Genomic DNA, 7,621 nt, shown 5'->3' with positions numbered 1-7,621 from the left:
TGGCTGGTAACAGGGAAGATCCCTGCTAGCCAAACGCAAAAAGCTCAGGGCCAATTCCCCCCCCTGTGCTTGGCTAACTGCAGGGAAGGATTTCTTTTCACCCACAGGCAAACAGCCCAGTAGGAACGGCCACCTCTGTCCCCTTAATTAAGTTCCCGTATTTCAACCAGGTTACCATGAGCGATATCACTCTCCTGAGGATTACACAGCAAGATAAAGAACGGATGTTGCTTGAATGCCAGCAAACACCGGGACCATACACTGCCAGGCTTTGTCAGGCAATGATACCAGATTACTTGCTGCAAGCATGGCGTGGTCAAGTGTCCTACCATGGAGGACGGAATAAGGCTGCACTGCCCAGAAACCTTGTGGCAAGGCTTTTGGAGTACCTCCAGGAGAGCTTCATGGAGATGTCCCTGGAGGATTTCCGCTCCATCCCCAGACAAGTTAACAGACTTTTCCAGTAGCTGTACTGGCCGCGAATGCATCCCAAGTCCTCAGGGCAAATTAATCATTAAAAAACGCTTGCTTTTAAACCATGTTTTATATTTTAAAAGGTAAACTCACCTGAGGTCCCTTCCATGGCATCATGGTCTTGGCTACTGGCTTGGGAGGGTACTTCAGTCAGGCTGAGAAAAAGATCCTGGCTGTTGGGGAGAACGGAGTGCTGGGTGCTCTCTGCAAGCTCGTCCTCCTCCTCCTCCTCCTTTTCCCCATCCGCAGAATCCTCAGGTGTAGCTGATGAGACTATCCCCGACCCGGAATCCACGGTCACAGGTGGGGTAGTGGTGGCGGCCCCCCCTAGAATTGCATGCAGCTCGGAGTAGAAGTGGCATGTCTGCGGCTCTGACCCGGAGCGACCGTTTGCCTCCTTTGTTTTTTGATAGGCTTGTCTGAGCTCCTTGACTTTCACGCGGCACTGATCTGAGTCCCTATTGTGGCCTCTCTCCATTATGCCCTTGGAGATTTTTTCAAAAGTTTTGGCATTTCGTCTTTTCGAACGAAGTTCTGCTAGCACTGAATCCTCTCCCCATATAGCGATCAGATCCAGTACCTCCCGTACGGTCCATGCTGGTGCTCTTTTTCGATTATCAGCCTGCATGGTTACCTGTGCTGATGAGCTGAGCTATCTGTGGTCACCTGTGCTCTCCACACTGGGCAAACAGGAAATGAAATTCAAATTTTCCTGGGGCTTTTCCTGTCTACCTGGCCAGTGCATGCGAGTTCAGATTGCTGTCCAGAGCGGTCACAATGGTGCACTCTGGGACAGCTCCCGGAGGCCAATACCATCGAATTGCGGCCACACTAACCCTAATTCAAAATGACAAAATCGATTTTGGCGCTACTCCGCTAGTCGGGGAGGAGTACAGAAATCGATTTTAAGAGCCCTTTATTTCGAAATAAATGGCTCCGTTGTGTGGACGGGTGCAGGGTTAATTCGATTTAACGCTGCTAAATCCGAATTAAAGTCATAGTGTAGACCAGGCCTTTGTTGCCTTTCTGCAGAACAGGAATAGATGTCCAGGGCCTTGCAGGTCAGCTTTCTAGCGAAGGAGAAGTTATTGATGTGGAGTATGAGTATATTCTACATGTAATTTGTTTATTTTCACATACACTTGTCCTAGAACAGAGGTTGTCAAACAGCATGCAGGCAAAGTCCTCACCCAGAAATCCTAGCCCAACACTAGTGCCTGGTTTCCAAGGAATAACTGTGCCACAGGCAGAGAGGAAACTCTCCTGCTGCTCTGCCCAGGAATTTGCAGAGCCAAAAACCATACCACGCAGCATGTCTTCCCAAGACTAACCATTTGCTTTCACACTAAGAAAGGACTCGGGAGAACACCATTACCTGACAATGCCTACTATAACAGTATAGAAGAAAGAAAATAAGCATAAAGGGAACCATAGCCCCGTTAAACCCAATCCTGTGATGCCAAGTGTTGGGCCCAGCCTTCCCAAAGACATTCTCTCCTCCAGCTCCCAAGTGACTACTCTAACAGCCTCTCTCCTGAGCACTTGTGCAAGGGAAGGTGGGAGGCTGAGCTCAAGTCAACCTCTTGTTCAATGAGAACAGCTGGGACTTGTCTATATGCAGAGTTGCACCAGTTTAACTTCAGGTGTTATTTTAAAACAGAAGTGGTTTAGTTGGTGCAAAAGGCTACATGGACTGGACACCTGTTGTGGTTTAGCTTAAACCTGCTCTGAATCATTTCAAGCTAAACCAAAGTAAGTGTCCACACAGGGTCTTAACTCAAATGGGTCAAGTTTGTCTCTGTAGACAAAGCCTTAGGGTATGTCTACACTGCAATTAAAAACTCACGGTTGGCCCATGGCAGCTGACTCGGGCTCATGGGGCTTGGGCTAAAGGGCTGTTTAATTGTGGTATAGACATTCGGGCTTGGGCTGGAGCCTGGGCTGTAGGACCCTGCAAGATGAGCCTGAATGTCTACCCTGCAATTAACAGCCCCTTAGCCCGAGCCCCATGAGCCTGAGTCAGCTGGCACAGGCTTGTCATGGGTGTCTAACTGCAGTGTAGACATACTCTTAGTGACCCTGCCAGGGAATTTAACTTCTGCTCCTATTCCACCCCTACACTGGAAGCCAAATTAGATGATTTACATTAAAAGCCAGGAAATGCTGAAGCCAAGGAAATCTGAGGGACTTTCCAAGTTACTTTAATCTGGTGTTTGTGCAGTGGTGGGGAGGACAGAAACTTACTTTTTTTACTGTTGAAGCACTGGATCATCTCCCTACAGCATCTCTGAGATTCCCTGCACCACCCATGTCCTCCTGCACATAATCTGACTGTGCCGATGGCAACTTTCTATTAGATTCAGTGTTAGTGCTATATAAAACCATTTCCCACCACCACCACCATCACCCTGCCTCTCATGCAGAAGGGCAAGAGCCCTGCTCTCAATGTAGATGCATTGGGTTGGGGAGAAGACCAGCTACCCTTACAGCTGGGGCAGCAATGGGACCTGCTACTCTGGCAGAGGTGAGGGTGCACACTGCTTTCAGAGGGAAGAATTGAAGGCACCTTACACCAAATGTTCCTGGTCTCCCCTCCATGAGCAAGATGTCTCTGGTGCCACTGTGTAGCATCATTGCTCCTCTACCACAATGGAGAGTCAGTAATACAATGCAGCAATTCAAGACTTTGGTATTAATCTGCAGTTTCCTTTAAGGGTTTAGCACTCCCTTCGCCTCCACTTCCTTGACTTCTGTCTTGCTTACGGCTGCATTTCCATTGTGGGAGTGACTCTTAATCTACATTTGGCACAGAGACACATGTCTGGTCTGACACATTCCTGCTTCCATCAGTGTAGCCAGATTAGTCAAGCTCCATTTGCAGGTTTGTTCAGAGAGGAGCCTCTCCACAAAGGGGTGTTTAGAGTTTTGGTTTTATGGAAATGGACGAGATCTGGAGTCAGACTTTGGCTCTGTCCTAGGTCCTGAGTCAAGCACTGAGCATTCTCCTTCACCCTCAGTCCCAGGCAAGCACAGTAACTGCCTCAATCTCCCTACCCCAGGCAGATATTTTATTTGCAGATCATCAGGGTAACCTTGTTTTGAGTGTGGTGTGCCTGGCTAGTCAGCCCATCAGAGCCTTCATACCCATACCCAACAGCATTCCTTTCATAAGGGGAAACTGCCAAGGCGCTAGTGTGATGTCACGAAGAATAAGCTTCTGATCTACCAGAGAGGGAACAATTCATGTTAGTTATGGATCAAGGTATTGGCATGTCACCTGTAAATGCACTTCCTTCTGGGCAGCACTTTGTACCAATTCCCAGTCAATCCCACAACACTCTTAAAATAAGAAACTGACATCTAGATTTGGGCCTTAACCAAAACCACAGGTCTGCATTCTTATACTTTGGTTCACAGCTCAAATCTCTAACAAGCTGGTCCCAAACTGTGGGAAAGCCAAGGGTTAGATCTTGAATTCAAATGCCCTCCTCCCAATCCATGAGGTTTTTGGTTTGGACCGGACTAGAGTTAAGGTCAGATCTAGGATGTCAGTTTAGGCCCATCTCTATTTGCACAGATCAGTTTTGTGATGGACGAATAGGCTCTCCCAACCCAAATGTAACTTTCAATCAACATGCCAGAATTTAAACATCGGAAAGCTGACCAGTTAAAGCCACGCTTTATAGGATCAGATCCGAGAGCAGCTTGAGTTAGGTGTTTGGTTGCTCATAATTGCACTTTCAGCTTTTGGAGGCAGATTTGCCTGCTGACTAGAGCAGGGTACAGGGACTCAGGAAACCTGGGCTCTGTTCTGAGCTCTGCCAATGACTGTCTCTAGGCAGTGCTGGCATATCAGGACTATGTGCTAGTGTCACACTGGGAAGCAGGTTTCCCTCCCTCTCATGTGTGTTGTAAAATTTGATTAATTTTGTCAAGTGCTCTGAGATCTTTTAAAGGTACGCTAAAACATGAACCATTAACTCTTTGGGATTAGTTACAAACTGCTCCAGCGTGGAAGGAGCTGCTGTCTACAGAACGCATGCCCTTTATGTGTCTCAGCTGGGTATCCAAACCCACAGTTTCACCCCCAAAATAATGACTTGCTCTAACCCAGGAAAACCCCAAAGGACTTCACAAACTAGAGGCCACAGCCTCATTACATCCTCTTTTATGGTGCCCCTCTAGGGTTATTCAGCTTTCGCCAGGGGCCAAACTGGGAGCAGCATGGTCAGGACCATCACTGGAGGGTGCGGGGTCTGGGGCGGAAGTGACGGATTCATCTCTTCCAGGACCGACCGTGCCAGCCAATCGCACCAGGCCACGGGGCCCCCCAAAGCACGGGGCCCGGAGCAGTTGCCCCGATTTGCCCTACCCAAGGGACGGCTCTGGGCGTAGTGCTCTTTCAAGCTCCACCCACACGGACACTGCTCACAATTGATTGTGCACTTCTTTATGATCCTCCCTCTCGTTTCTTATGCACTGTGAGAGGCAGTGACACTTAACAGTGCTGACATTTAAAATATTAGCCTTGGGCCTCTGAGTCACCCTCTGCAATGAACCAGGAAATCTCTGTATTTTTTATGAATATGGTGCATGCCTCTGTGTTTGTTTGATGATGAGTTACTTGCTGGTGAGCTAGATCCAAAGAGGTTATTAAAGTAATCAAGCAGGGAAGGTAAAACAGCAGCCTAGAGACGGAGCATTCCGACAAACACAATAGCCACGTTTATAGCCTGGTGAGAACTCAGCCCCAACTCTGGGGACAGAGCCTTTTTTGCCCAGACTGAGAAGAGAAATCAGAGGGAACACTGAGCTATTACACTGTAGCCATCCTGGCCGAGGGCAGTCAGGCCTGATGGTAGAAGCAAGGGTTCGGCCTACTGGTTAGAGATGGGTGCAAGGTGGGCAGTGTCCAGAAAACGAGCTGAAAGTCAGCTCCAGAGGGACAAAAGCCAAATGCAGAGCTGAGGGGTGAAGCGGAGTCGTAAGCCAGAGGCAGAGCCAGGGAGCGAAACCAGAAGTCTGAAGGTGGTGGGGAGCAGAACAGGAGCAGGGACTGGAACAAGGGAAAGCACAGGTGCACATTGTTGAGCAGCCACTGATCTGCTGTGGGGGCCAGGCTTATAAGCAGGGCTGCTAAATCAGCCGGCAATCAGGGGCTGTGACCGCTCTGTCAGTTCCAAGGCAGTGCAGAGGGGCTTGTTGGTTGCCTAACAATGGAGTTAGACAAGGAGTAGGCCAGCAGCTGGTCCTAGCTGGTCTGGTTCGTGACACACAGGCCCCCAGGGCCTGGAAGAGGGTGGGGGTTGGGATTAGGGTGAGGGTGAGGGTTATGGTTAGGGTTAGGAAGCATCACTGAGAGCTGTCATGCTGGCCAGGGAGTGCATGGCGAGCAGGACAGTCTGCTGCTCTCAGCCAGAGATGGGACTTACTTGGGCTGAGGGGGAGCTTGCAAAAGCTGACAAGCAATGATTAATGTGGGAGACCCATGTGTCTAAGGCTTTGCTGTATGCACTTTGTATCGTTGGGGAAACGAATACAAAATGCTTTGTTCTGCTGCCGCCATTTTTGAGTCGCTGTAGTCAGCCACTGTTCACAGATCCCTGGCATGCCATGGGCTCACAAACAGCAAACACAGTTGGGCCTGTCGGGTTAACATGGTTGGAAACCGTGGGGCTGCAGCCCAGAGATCCAGTCCCAGAGTGGTTGGACTGTGTGGTTCCACCCAGAGCGAGGGGCAGGAAACCAGGCCTGGCACCTGAGGGGTGCACTTGAGAGGGACTAAAAGGGGTCTAGGTTGCAGTTTCCCCTGTAACCATGATGCCCCCATTGGAATCAATGGGGCAACTGCACTTTCAGAGCCATTGTGTCAAGTTCTGCAATCTTAGGCCGATGTCACTGCAATCATTAGCCTCTAGAGCAGTATTTCCCAAAGTGTGGTACATGTACCCCTGGTGGTACGTGAAAGGGTTTCAAGGGGTACATGGCAGAATTTTTTATTTTACTTTATCATAGTTTTCTTTTTAGCAGCAGAAAACAATTCACTAAAATTTAATATACAAGAATGGTGTACACTTCTACAGTAAAAATACACACAGGTTTACATTGTAACTAATATGATAACGCGTTCAGTAACATCTAATAGCATAGCAGAGCCAATGCAAACCACGCGTGCGCATTACCGCGGCTCGGGCAATGCACTTGCCTTTGTGGCATGCGCACAGGGCTGGCTCCAGACACCAGCTAGAGAAGTAGGTGCTTGGGGCGGCCAATACAAAGGGGCGGCACTCCGTCCACTATTGGGGCGGCCCGTCTGGGTCTTCAGCAGGAATTCGGCAGCGGGTCCCTCAGTCCCTCTCTTCCTCTTTGAGCTGCCACCGAAGTTCCGCTGAAGAGAAAGAGAGGGAGTGAAGGACCCACCGCTGAACTGCCGCCAAAGAATGGAGTTGGGTTTTTTTGTGTTTTTTTTTCGCCGCTTGGGGCGGCAGAAAACCTGGAGCCGGCCCTGCATGCGCAGAAGTCATACTGATGGATAAAAGATAAAAGTGAATAACTACTCGTAGTAATCTAAAGATCGTAGCAAGTACATACTTGGTGTGTATTAATATACAAAATTTCTCTCTTTTTGTTTTTGTTAAACCCATTTACAATGGATCACTGGCAAAAAACGGGAAGTTTGAAATGTACAAAAGAAAATTATGAAGGAAAGACAAATGTTAGTGATAATTATGCCGAAAAATGCAGTGATATGGCTACATCAGACAATTGTGATGACAAAATTTGTGAACCGTGTGAACCATCTGTAAGTTTATTGAACGTATCAGCTGCAAAGAAAATGAAAAAAGCCCGCAAATATGTTGAAGAATATCTTAAACTGGGATTTTTGTGGACTGGCGATGAGGTGGAGCTTGTTCCACTATGTGTGATTTGTTACGAGACTCTCACAAATGAAAGTATGAAACCATCCAACCTAAAATGCCATTTCGATAGCAAACATAAAGAATACGAGGGAAAACCTGTAGAATTCTTTGAAAATAGGCGCAAAGATCTCCAAAAGTCCCAGAAAACAATTTGCAATGTGACAGGAGATGAAAATATGAAAGCTTTGGAAGCTTCATATAGTGTGGTGTACTTAATTGCAAAGTCC

Source organism: Terrapene carolina, unplaced genomic scaffold (assembly GCF_002925995.2).
Source record: "Terrapene carolina triunguis isolate 2854851 unplaced genomic scaffold, T_m_triunguis-2.0 Scaffold310, whole genome shotgun sequence".
NCBI classification, from domain to species: Eukaryota; Metazoa; Chordata; order Testudines; family Emydidae; genus Terrapene; species Terrapene triunguis.
The sequence above is the reverse complement of the archived record's forward strand: the minus strand, read 5'-3'. Positions refer to the sequence as shown.